Source organism: Prionailurus viverrinus, chromosome B3, assembly GCF_022837055.1.
Source record: "Prionailurus viverrinus isolate Anna chromosome B3, UM_Priviv_1.0, whole genome shotgun sequence".
NCBI classification, from domain to species: domain Eukaryota; kingdom Metazoa; phylum Chordata; class Mammalia; order Carnivora; family Felidae; genus Prionailurus; species Prionailurus viverrinus.
The window spans coordinates 82,361,188-82,375,208 of NC_062566.1; the positions used below are offsets into that span (position 1 = coordinate 82,361,188).

At 34.7% G+C, this 14,021-nt stretch overlaps 1 protein-coding gene across 9 annotated transcripts in view; it reads left to right on the top strand.

Moving 5' to 3' along the window:
- The window catches only part of TTC6 (tetratricopeptide repeat domain 6), a 220,081-nt gene that overhangs the window by 64,745 nt on the left and 141,315 nt on the right, over window positions 1-14,021 (top strand). The gene's annotated exons all lie outside the window — the stretch shown is intronic.

Sequence of the window (14,021 nt, forward strand, 5' to 3'; positions counted from 1 at the left end):
TTAACTCCTACTTTTCTCTTATGGCCTATTTTGTGGAAATACTGCCTTCTATTTTAAATCTATTTAATCTGCCCCCTCCTCACTCCAACTCTGTGTTACAAATTTACTTTCTGTGTCTTTTATGCCATGTATTATTGTTATTTATGTATGTACCAATATATATGTTTGTCCAGGCTGTGAATACCTAAGTGATCAGAATTGAGTCTTACTTGTCTTTTTATTTTTAGTAGGATGGATCAAATAAATGCTGAATCTGTTCTATCAGATCATAAACAACCTGGAGGCAAGATTATTTATCTTGTGATTTTTTATCCCTCACATCACCCTGCATAATTCCCTGGACTTAGTAGTCATTCTTTAAATAAATATTTGTTGAATGGTATAAATTAAAATATGCTCTCTCTTAGAGACATGAATTTTATTATTGAAGTATTTATTTATGTTATTAAATCATGTGTGACATTAGGAGGTTTCAAGAACATTCTTATAGGTCCTTCTGAAAATTTATCATTTCTACTCCCAGATCCATACAAGAAAAATTTGGAGGAGCTGGAATTTAGTATGGAGAAGGAATAACTGAAGGCTGATTATCAGTGCTCCTTTATGGGTGGTATTAGTCATTTTTCATCTTAACTAAGGAAGGTGTATATGTATAAACTGCCTAAATTATAAACATAGTGTAGATATTATTATTTATAGATCTGTGTTATAGGACTTACAGAATTTCCTTCATTGGCTTTGTTTAATAATAGGACAAGGAACCATTTCTTGGTGTGGGCTTATAACACCTTTTGCTTCTAGTAAGCTCTTTATTTCTCTGTGATTTGGTAGCCTTCATAAATGCTGTTAACATTTGGTTCATGGGATGTGTCCTTTTTCCAAATTTTTATTTCAATTCCAGTTAGTTAACATACTGTGTTATTTTAGTTTCAGATGTACAATATAGTGATTCAACACTTCCATACATCACCCCGTGCTCATCACAAGTGCACTCACCTACTTCACCTATCCCCCCACCCACCTCCCCTCTGGTAACTATCAGATTGTTCTCTATAATTAAGAGTCTGTTTCTTGGTTTCTTTCTCTCTCAATTTTTTTCCTTTACTCATTTGTTTCTTAAATTCCACATATGAGTGAAGTTACATGGTATTTGTCTTTTTCTGACTGACTTATTTAATTCAGTATTATACTCTCTAGCTCCATTCATGTCATTGCAAATGGCAAGATTTCATTCTTTTTAATGGCTGAATAACAGTTCATTGTATGTATCCTTACCAGCTCTTCTTTATCCATTCACCAATCATGGACACTTGGGCTGCTTCCATATCTTGGCTATTGTAAATAATGCTGCTTTAAACATAGGAGTGCAGGTATCCCTTTGAATTAGTGTTTTTGTATTCTTTGGGCAAATACCAAGAAGTGAGATTGCTGGATCATAGGGTAGTTCTATTTTTAACTCTTTGAAGAACCTCCGTACTATTTTCCAAAGTGGCTGCACCAGTTTGCATTTCCACCAACATTCACAAGGTTCTCCTTTCTCCACATCCTTGTCAACACTTGTTGTTTCTTGTGTAACAACACAAGATTTTAGTCATTCTGACAGGTGTGAGGTGAAAGGGATGTGTCTTTTAAAGTTGCTGATATATGTAATGAAATGTTAGATGATACTATTTCATGATGTATGTGGGACAAAGAAGGGTGTATTAAGTATCTCCTGGTATATATTGTTAATGCACACACTTTTTGTTTTCATTAATAATCTAGCACAAAGTACTTCAGTTTTTAATAGATTTTCTTAAACAAAAAGGCTAACAAAAATTATGGAGACTAGGTAATAAGGAAGAAAATACACACTTACCTAAATAAATGATAATTGTTATGTGATTCTGAGATCATAGGTTTTCTAGGAAATGTCATGACATACGTGAAGAGCTAGAGTTTTACCTTTTGAGTTTTTTTCAGTTATTTATTTCTTTGTTACCGATCATCCCAAACCTTAGCAGCTTAAAGTAATGGACATTTATGATTTCATATAGTGTCTGTGGGTCAGAAATCCAGGAGCAACTTCTGTGTTTGATTCTGGCTTGAGGTTTCTCATGGGATGTCATAAAGATCTTGTTGGGGGCTGCCATAATTTGAAGACTTTATTGAGGCTGGAAGGTTTCAATTACAAGACTGGCAATTTGGTGCTGGAAATTTGTAGGTGACCTCAATTCCTTATCATGTGGACCTCTTCATAGAATTGCTTGAGTGTTAACATGACAGTTGGTTTCTCCTAGGGTGAGTGATCTAAGAGAGAGTAGGTGGAAGTTGCCATATCTTTTATGACATAGCCATACACTATCATTTCTGCTATATCTTACTGATTATTGATTACACAAGTTAGCCCTATTCACTGTGGAGGGAACTGCTGGGAGGTGGAAATCACTAGGGACCATCTTGGACACTAGCTCCCAGAGCCTTTTTGTTAATAAGACCTGGGAATGGTACTACAAATGTTGTTGCTGAATATTAGGATAGGTTAGGTGTGTGCTAACTTAGTAAGTTTTAAATTTTTTGAATGATTTTATAATAGAAAACATTTAAGAAAATAAATTGAACTTGTTATTTGATTTTAGGGACAGCAAAAATGGATAGAAATGTTCAGATTTAATGTCATCTGAGAAACCATAACAAAAATGTTTTCATCCTTTTTCAGTTTAGGTCTTGAAAGTTTTAGAATTATAAATTCCTGTTGGCTAAATAAATAAAAGAGGTATAAAAACTTTCAACGTGAATTGATACAGGCATATAATTAATCAGGTGGTCTTTTTTTTTTTTAATATTTTTTTTTTTTCAACGTTTTTTTTATTTATTTTTGGGACAGAGAGAGACAGAGCATGAACGGGGGAGGGGCAGAGAGAGAGGGAGACACAGAATCAGAAACAGGCTCCAGGCTCCGAGCCATCAGCCCAGAGCCTGACGCGGGGCTCGAACTCACGGACCGCGAGATCGTGACCTGGCTGAAGTCGGACGTTTAACCGACTGCGCCACCCAGGTGCCCCTCAGGTGGTCTTATATTAAGATATGAAATGAGAACCGCTGTTCTCCCTTCCCTCTTCCTCTGCTCCCAGCCCCAGTTTGTTTTTTTTTTTTTTTCAGAGGCATAATTGGAACTGGTGGATATTCTGATATTTGTACTCTTATCCTCATCTCTGCCTATAATCTGAATCCCTGTTGAACTTGGGTCCTGTGCATAATAATTAGGTTGCTTGAGTACATTGCTTTGTATTAAAAAAAAATATTTCTAGTCTGTTATTTTAATTTCCCTAATTAGATTGTAAACTTCTTGAGGAAAAGAACCTTGCCTTCTATTTCTCTTGGATCCCTGGCCCTAAAGCACTGTAACACACTGTTGGTCAATAGCTGGTCCTAAATCACTGAATAATTATTGCTTAATTCAGAGGAATATCATATCTGATATAGTAGATACCATAACCTAGAAGCAGGCATATTCATTCATATTTATCTGTAGGTTTTTGAAAGGAAAAGCCTAGATTTGTGTTGCCTTCCCTGGTATGAATGTTAAGGAGTAAGGGATAGTGCATTACTTGATAATATTCTGGAAATATTTTTCTGATTATATCTGTTTTAGATGACCTGGATTAAACAAACTTTTCATGAATGCTTCAATAATTTTTTTTCTAAAAGTACTCTATAGTTTTATGAGATAGGGCACCTATCAGAAAAGTAATATAAAAAGTGGAAATCATGGACTGTATTCTGTTAGGACTTTGTGGAAAAGATACCATACATATTTAGTTATAGATAGTGTCTGTAACAATTTTGATATTTAAATTTATGTGGTAGACATTCAAGTTGGTTTTTTTAATCATATTTTTTTACAACTGACAGTTTACTGAATATATGATCCAGCCATCCAGAACAATCATGTAAAATGTTTAATTAAAAAAAAAAGTCAAATGTGGTTGAGAAGGTTTGCAAAGCAGCCCTGACACATTCTTGGGCCCGTAAGCAGGATTCTGCAGGCCAATGCCAGCAGGGTTTTGCCTGCGGGGAAACAAGAAAAAGTCAATGCAAATCAGGGCTGTTTCTCAAGAAAATAACCTGTGTGGACAAGTATTAGTTTAGGGCTATAAAAAATGTCTTTTCTTTCCTTCTTTCTGAAACTTAAACTTCGTAGTAAGTTATTTAAAGATAATGCACCTTGAATAAGTGCTGACGAAATCTTAAAAGAGTATCCGTTAAAAACATACTTTTGGCCCATGTCTTTGCAGCCAGCCTCCTCTGGGGAGAACCTGGATTGCATGAGGAAGAGTAGGGGGAAAGTTGCGCTCCGCACCTCTCTTCTTTTAAAGAGGATTTGAAAAGAATACAGGTTCTGCCTAACAGGCCAGAGGAACACTGCTGCTTCTGTTGCTAGTCCAGCGGCTAGAAGCGGTTCAGGGGAAAGACCGTGGGCTCTGTTTGTTTTGAATACTACACAGCACAGTTTGGGGCTCCGAGCTCTGGTTTCAGTGGCTGAAATCTGCGCTTCCTTCAGACTTCACTGATCTTTCAAGTTCCTTCCGGCTCTGACATTCTGGACTCTAAGGTAGACACGAGAGGTCGAAACTGCTCTGTGAAACACATGAAAAATGTATCCAGGATTGTGAAGCTGGGCTGCTCATAGCTTTATAAATTTTCAGGTGTTTAAAAATTTGTTCAGGGACGCCTGGGTGGCTCAGTTGATTAAACATCCAACTTCGGTTCAGGTCATGATCTCACTGTTTGTGGGTTCCAGCCCAGTGTCAGGCTCTGTGCTGATAGCTCAGAGCCTGGAGCCTGCTTCTGATTCTGTGTCTCCCTCTCTCTCTGCCCCTCCCCTGCTCATGTTCTGTCTCTGTCTCTCAAAAATAAATAAACTTTAAAAAAAAGTTAAAAAAAATTTGTTCAACTCTGACAGACCATGTGAAAAATGTAGAAGTATATTAGTTATTGTAGTTTCTGACCCAGGTGGACAAGATAGCATTAATACATGTAGCTCCCCCTTATCCATGGTGTTGTTTTCTGTGGGTCCAGTTACCCACAGTCAACCACAGTCTGGAACCAGATGATCCTCCTCCTGACATATTGTCAGAAAGTCAATAGTAGCCTAACGCTATGTCACAATGCCTCCGTCGTTCACCTCACTTCATCTTGTCATATAGACATTTGTCATCCCGTATCATTGCAAGGAGGGTGAGTACAGTACGGTAAGATATTTTGAGAGAGAAACCACATACACATTGACTTTTATTGTAGTATATTGTTATAATTGTTCTATTTATTATTAGTTATTATTAGTAATCTCTTACTGTTTCTAACTCATAAATTAAACTTTATCATAGGTATGTCTTTATAGGAAAAAACACAGTATATATAGAGTTTGGTACTATCTGTGGTTTCAGGCATGTTGGAACATATCCCCTGTGGATAAGAAGGGACTACTGTAATTGTATTTCTTTTAAAATTTTTCGATTTTTTTTAGTCCCAAATCCAAGATTTCTGATTCAAGTCAATTTTTGTATCTTCAATAAAGTTTTTTAGTTTTCCTCACACTCTTAAGGCACTGTTTTGATAGTTTATATTTTTGTTGCTTTTGTGATTTTGTTCCTTTTTTCCTTTTTTCTTTTTTAAGTAGGCTCCACGCCCAATGTGGGGCTTGAACGCACACCCCTGAGATCAAGAATCACATGCTTCACTGAGTGAGCCAGGCTCCCCCCTTTTCTCATTTCCTAAATTTGGTTTTTGTTAATGGATTTAACTGCTAAATAACATTTCTAATACTTTTGCAATAGATTCTTTTGGGTTTTCTAGGCATACAGTGATAGCCTCTTCAAAAAACAGTAATTTGGTTAAATCATTTCCTATAATTGTATGTTTTATTTATGTTTCATATCTAGAATTTGTAAGTATAATGTCAAATGATGATGGTGACAGTAGGCATCCTTATTTTGTTTTTATTTTAATGTGAATAATAATAGCTATTATGTACAGAATATTTTCTATATTCATGTATAATCTCATTTATTCCTTATAATAAACATGAAAGGTATGTACTATTATTATCTCCATTTTATAAAACTGAGACCCAGAGAGATTAAGTGCTTTGTTCATGTCTGCCCAAAAGTAACAGAGGCAAGATTTAAATCCAAGCAATTGGATCACAGAGCATGTATGTTCAACCAACTTATCATACTGCCTTCCGTATAATTTTCACTTGAGACTGCCATGAAGATGATTATGTTTTTTTGACTTATAAATTAATTAATTTCCTGAGATTAAGTGAAGCAACTATTTTACTATTTTTTAAATTTGACTTACTAATTAATATATTTCCTAAGGTTAGAGGAAGCATTTTTTTTTACTACTTTTTACTCTTTACACATCCATTATGTGTCTCTGTTGCTAGAATTTAATCCAACACTAGCAAAATTATTGTCAATGAATGGTTATTTTTTACATTACAGGTCTTTTTTAAATGTCAGATGTGAATTTTTCTATAATACATTCTGTGAATGTATTATAATACAGACAAACAAAAATAAGTCCTTTTGTCATAGGACAATGTCTTATAACTATCAAGTATAAATTTTACTGTTAGTAAAAATGTCAAATGAGCAGAGAATATCTCCAAGTCCTTATCATACTAATCACTTTTCTTTTTACATTGAAGTGAAATTCACATAACATAAAATTAACCCATCTTAAAGTGAACAATTCAATGGAAACCTAGTATATTCACAATATAGACTCATTAACTCCATTTGGTTCCCAAACAATTTCCTCACCTGAAAGGATAACTCATACACATTAAGCAGTCACCCCCCCCCCCCCATCTACTGTTTTCCCCACTTCGCTTTCAGCGCCTGGCAACCATTAGTTGGCTTTTTGACTCTATGGATTTATCTAGTCTGGATTATTCATATAAATGCTATCATACAATATATGTATGGCCTTTATGTTTGGCTTCTTTCAATTAGCATACTGTTTTTGAGGCCCATCCATGCTATAGCATGCATCAGTGCTTCATTTTTTATTTTTTGGCTGAATAATATTCCATTTGTATGTATGTGCCACATTTTTTCATCCATTCATCAGTTGATGGATATCAGGTTGTTGCCACCTTTTGGCTATTGTGAATAGTGTTACTATGAAATCGATGTACAGATGTCTGTTTGAATACCTGCTTTCAATTCTTTTAGGAATATTCATAAAAGCAGAAATGCTAGATTATATGGTAATTCTATGTTTAAATTTTAGGTAACCATCAAACTGTTTCACAGTGACTGCATCATTTGCGTCCCCACCAGCAATGTACAAGTTTCAATTTCTCCACTTTCTCACCAACTCATGTTATTGTCTGGTTTTTTTTTTTTTCTATTATAGCCATCCTGGTGAGTGCGAAGTGGTATTGTGATTTTGATTTGTGTTTTCCTAATGATTAAAGATTTTGAATATCTTTTCAAGTGCTTTTGGCTATTTGCATGTCTTCTTTGGAGAAATGTCTATTCATTTTCCCTTCATTCTGTTCAAGAGATATGTTATATTGATTGATTTTCATGTATTTAACCATCTTGAATTCTTTAAAAAAATTTTTTAATGTTTATTTTTGAGAGAGAGAGAGAGAGAGAGAGAGAGAGAGAGAGAGAGAGCAAGTGGGGTTGCTGCAGAGAAGGAGACACAGAATCCGAAGCAGGTTCCAGGCTCTAAGCTGTCAGCACAGAGCCTGACGCAGGGCTCAAACTCATGAACTGTGAGATCATGACCTGAGCCTAAGTTGGATGCTTAACTGACTGAGCCACCCAGGTGCCCCTTAACAATCTTGAATTCTTAGGATAAAACTCACTTGACCATGTCATCATAGTTTGCTCCTGGCTCAGTTTGCTAGTACTTTATTCAGGATCTTTGCATCTACACTCATAAGGAAAATGGTCTATAGTTTTCTTTTCTTGCAGTGTCTTTATCTGGTTTTGGTATTAGAGTTATAGAATTAGTTACAAAGTGTTCCTTCCTCTTTTATATTTTGGAAAAGTTTGAGAAGGATTGATGTTAATTTTTCTTTAAATGTTTGGTAGAGGGGTACCTGGGTGGCTCAGTTGGTTAAGGTTAAGTGCCTGACTTTGGCTAAGGTCCTGATCTCACCATTTGAGCCCAGCATCGGGCTCTGTTCTTACAGCTTGGTCTGGAGACTGCTTTGGATCCTGTGTCTCCTCTCTCTGCCCCTCCCCGCCTTGTGCTCTCTTTCTCTCTCTGCTCCTTCCCAACTTGTTCTCTCTCACTCTCTCTCAAAAATAAATAAATTAACATTTAAATGAAAAAAGAAAGATTAAAAAAATGTTTGGTAGAGTTCACCAGGGAAGCCATCTGGTCCTGGACTTTTCTTTGCAGGAAGGTTTTTGATTACTGATTCAATCTCTCTATTTGTTATAGGTCTGATAGATTTTTCTTCTTTTTCTTGGGTCAGTTTTAGTGGTTTATTTGTTTTTTTATTTAATTTTTAATTTTTTTTCCTTCTGCTTTTTTAGTGGTATTATCAATTTGTTGAGACATTACTGTCATACTTTTTTTCAGTTGCTTCGACAAGGTTTCCTTAGCTTTTTAATGTATTTAAAAAGATGATTTAAAGTGTTTATATAATAGGTCCAATGTCTGAGCTTCCTGAAGGATGGTTTCTATATCTTGTTTCCTATGTTGAGCCATAATTTCTTGTTTTTTTGCATGTCTCTTTTTGTTTGTTTGTTTGTTGTTTTTGTTTTTGGTTGTTATAAACTGGACATTTAAAATAATATAATGTGATAATTGTGGAAATAAGATCCTAGTTCTCCCCCCAGGGTTTGTTAATGGTGCTATTTCCTATTGTTGTTGTTGTTTTTCTTGTAATTAAAAAAAATTAGTGACTTTCTTGAACTAACTTTGTGAAGTTTGTATTCTCTGTTGTGTGTGGCCACTGAAGTCTCTGTTTTATTAGCTTAGTGGTCAGGTAATGATTGAATATAGATTTTCTTGAATGCCTGGAACCAATGTGTCTCAGATTTTCGGAGGGGCTCTTTTGTGTGTTGGGACATAACTCAATCCTCAGGCAGACAATTTACAACCCTGAGTTAGTTCTAACTTTCAGCTTGCCTAGAGCCTCAGTGTCAGTCGGAGGTGAAAACTTAGGACTTCTAGTCTTTTCAGAGAATGTGCACAGCCTATGGTGTGCGCATCAATGTAGTGTAGGCACCTGACAATTAGCTTTTTTGATTGTAATGTAAGTGCCTGACATTCAGGTTTTGATTGCTAAGGCATTCATTTAAAAGACATCCATCTTGAATGTGTGTCAACTACACAACTAGATAAAGAGCCAGGCTGCCCCAACCATGAAGTTTCCCTTTTTTGGAAAGTTCTGGTTGACCTGGATAATCCTTTGACTACCTGCCTGTGTTTTCTTTCCTGTGCTTTAATTCCCACACTGGTGTTTTAAATTCACCAATAAATAGTGAATCTGGTAAACCCTGGGCATCCCACTTCAACTCTAATAAAGTCAGAACCCCAGGTCCATGTCCCCGTCCTCTCCCTCCCTCTCCTAACAAACTCACTCTGTGCTCCTTGGTATGCCATGTACCCTTTAGAACTCATAAGTAATAAACCTTGTCTTTTCAAAGTTCCCTGGTAGTTGTTGCTGGGGTATGTGTTGTAGTGATAATAAGAACAGCAAGGGCTGATCCAGCCACAACATTTGCTGTGGTTGGGGAAATGTCTCCGAGGGCTCGCCACAAATAGTATGAGCCCAGGTAGTTGCCCACAGGTATTTCCAGTTAATAGCATCACTATTGATAGGCTGAGACTGACCATAAACAACTGATAGACATTCTTATGGCTGAGAGTTACTAAAATATTTATTTTATTGTTATCTTTTTTTTCAAGACTACTGCTTATTCCCAGATTATGGGAATAGGGCAAGTTAAAACACTAAACATACTCACTGTTCTTACTGTGATTAGTCATCATTGAAAAGTGCTCCCTGGGTTGCTATAAGCCTTTCAACAATCAATTATGAGGCATACAAATAAACAAGGAAGTATGACCCATAGAAAAATAAGAAAAAGCCCAGGCATTGGACTTTAACTTGACAAATATTTTAAGTTTTCATATATTTTTGTCTTTATATTTACTTTATTGGGTGGTTTGGAGATGGATGCTATTTTTGGCTATTCTGATACCATTTTAACCTGGCTTTTTCTGCTAAGCGTAACGTTTTTGAGATTCATGCATTTTATTGCTTATATTATTTGCTTATTTTTATTTTAAAAATGGGATCTTAAGTGGTTATTGCTGGTATGAAATTTTATTTATTGAATTTATTAGATATGCTTTGGCCTACTAGTTTTTCAGTTAATTTTCTTTTTTCCATGAAATATATGGTCACATAATCTACTAATAGTAACATTTTGGTTTTCTACTCTATGTTATTTATACATGTAGTGTTTCTTTACTTGTTGCATTAGGCCTCATCTATCTAATGTTTTATTTTGAAATATGTTTGGTGCAGGAATCTGCAAATATCTCCCGTGGGGTTTAAGTTTTTTTGTTTCTAGTTACTTTTTACTCAGATATAGGTGTTGAATTTTATTGATGGTCATCCTCAGCAGTTACTGAGTTAATCATATGAATTTCCATGTTAATCTGTTAATCTTATGAACTAGCAATGAATTTTCCATGTAGTTCTGGGAAGAATTTCCTTAGTCAAGATTTATTGTTTCTAAATATGATGATTAGTTTCATTTGAAAATATTTTAATTGGGATTTTTTTCCCATTTATGTTCACAAGTAAGGTAAACTATAGGTTTCTCTCTTTTTTTATTTTTTATTTTTTATTTATTTTTATTTTTATTTTTATTTTTTGTGAGAGAAAGCATGAGCAGGGGAGAGGCAGGGAGAGAGGGAGACACGGAATCTGAAGCAGGCTCCAGGCTCTGAGCTGTCAACCCAGGACTGAGAACAGAACTGTCAAACTTGTGAACCACAAGATCGTGACCTGAGCTGAAATTGGATGCTTAACTGACTGAGCCACCCATGCATCCCTAGTTTTCTTTATTAAGATGTTTTTAATCCATCTTTGACATTGCTACATTACCTACATGAAATGTGTTTAGAAATTTCTTTATTATAAAATATTTTCAATTGTAGAAAAAGTACTCATCAGATTTTTCAAAATTTACTCTTTTTGTCATATTCACTTCAGATTGTTTAAATAAATAGGAAATTACAAGTAAAGTAGAGGCCCCCTTTGTACCTGTTTCCAATTCCAATAATTCTCTTCCTCCTCAGGTGTGAATGATATCCTGAATTTGGTGTTCATTATTGTCAGGGTTTTATACTTTAATGTTACATTTATAAACCTAAAATATTGTAAAGAAATTTTTGTAGGATTTCACATTTTACATTTCCTGTTTAGTTAGTATATTTATAAAAAGCTAAATCTCAGAGGCCAGATAGTGTTGGTTTGAAATTCCCAAATATAATAATGAAATTTTCTAGTTCTCTTTTCAGTTTTGTTAGTTTTTTTCAATGTCCTTTGAAGCATTGTCATTAGTGCGTAATTTCATATTTTCTGAGGAACTTAACTCTTGTATTATTATGAAATTATTTTCTTTTTCTTGGTAACATTTCTTGTTTTGAAGTGACGTCTACTTTGTCTGATATTAATACAACCACTCCAGTTTTCTTATGATTAATGTTTGTGTGTTATAACCTCCTTAATCCTTTTACTTTTAACTTATTTATATCTTTATACTTAAAGTAGGTTTCCTATAGCAATCATATAGTAGGGTCTTCTTTTTCTCTGCAGTGACAATCTTTGTCTTTTAACTGGAGTATTTAGAACCATTTACATAGAATTATTGATATGGTTGGGTTTATGTTTACTATCTTGCTATTCGGTTTCTATATGCCACATTTGTTTATTGTTTTTTTCCTCCTCTTTACCTGCCTTCTTTTAATTATTTTTAAAGCATTTTATGGTATTTTGTACTACTTAATTAGCTTATTTACCTCTTTGTTTTATTGTTTTATTGTAGGTGCTAATGGATTTTACAATGTGCATATTTAAATTATCCCTATAGATAATATGTTTCACATATGGTATAAGAAACTTACAGAAGAATACTTCTTTTCCCTTCTCCCATCATTGTGCTATCATTAATGCATACTTCATATCTATATATGTTATAAACCAATACATTACTAATTTTATTTAAACCATTCATTATATTTAAAAAATTTTTTAAAAGAGAAAAATGTTTCTTTTTATTTTACACACATTTTAAATCATTCTACTACTTATTTCCATTGTGTGCGTTCAGGGTTTGACCTGACACCATTTTCCGTCTGCTCAAAGTATTCCCTTCAACATTTCTTGTAATGCAGGTTTGATGGCAATGAATTCTTTCACCTGTAGTTTGCTGAAAAAGTATTTCACCTTTGGTTTTGAAAGATAATTTTGCTGGTTATAGAATATTATGTAGACAGTGTTTTCTTTCAGTACAGGTACTCTAAATATGTTGCTTCATTGTCTTCCAGTCTGCATAATTCTGATAGGAAGCCTGCAATGTTAGTTTGTGGTAATTGTTACCACTAATTATTTGTTTCTTTGTACTTAATGTTTCTCTGGATGCTGATGAGATTTTTTGCTTTTTTACTAGTTTTCTTCATTTTGATTATAATGTGGTTGGCATAGTATTCTTTGTGTGTTTCTGCTTGAAATTCATGGGAATTTTTGCATCTAGGGTTTATAGTTGTTATCAAATTTGGAAACTTTTGGCCATTTTTTTCTGTACAAATATTTTCTGCTCCCTTCACACTCCCTTTTCTGGGACTCTAATGAAAGATTATGTTAGACGGGGTATTAATTTTCTTTCAGTTTTTATTTCTCTCTGTGATCCATTTGTGTTGTTTCTATGTCTTCAAGTTAACAAATATTATCTTCCTGCAATGTCTTCTCTGCTATTAATGCCACTCAGTGAAATTTTTATTTTAGATAATGTGTTTTATCTAGACATTCCATTTGATTCTGTTTTTTTAAAGCTTATTTATTTATTTTGAGAGACCAAGTGAGCATGGGAAGGGCAGAGAGAGAGTGGGGGAGGGGCTGAAAGAGGCAGAGAGAGAATCTCAAGCAGGCTCCACACTGTCAGCACACAGCCCTACATGGGGCTCCATCTTGAGCCATGGGATCATGACCTGAGCCAAAACCAAGAGTTAGATGCTTAATTGACTGAGCCACCCAGGTGCCCAATTCTTTTTTTTTTTTTTATATATCTTATGCTCCTCTTATACTTATATATTTGAGCATTTTATATTTATATTAGAAATTTCAAGATCCTTATCCACTAATTCCAACATATCTATCATTTCTGACTCTTTTTCTAATTTTTCTTCTTTTAAGTGTCACATATTTATGCTTCTCCATGAGACTGGTCAAATTTGATTGAGTGCTGAATATTGTGCATTTTACATTGTAGAATATGAGATTTTGTTGTTTTCCTTTCAAAAGTGATGGAGTTTGTTCTAAAAGTCCATTAAGCTACTTGAAGATCAGCTTCATCTTTGCCAGCATTATTTTAAAATGTTATTAAAGTCCTAAGAAGCCATTACTCTAGAGCTGATTTAGCACCACTACCAATGTGTGACCCTTCTGAGGTTTATAGTGAACGTACTAAAAATCTAGAGGAGAAAGGGGGTGTCAAAAGTCATATGGTCAAATGCCCGTTTTAAAGAGGATAAAACTGAGGTTAAGGGGAGCAAAATAACTTGCCTGTTGATACCTGGTCTGTGACTTTACAGTTTAGGCAGGAGCTGGGTCTCTTTATTACTATTCATTGTTAGATGTTGTGGTGGACTCTCTTCTTACCACTTCAGCTGAATAGAGACTATATCATAGCACTTAGCATTAGTAGTGATGAAAATGATGCTAGCAGTTATACTTATTGAAATTTTAAGTATAATCATACTCCTTC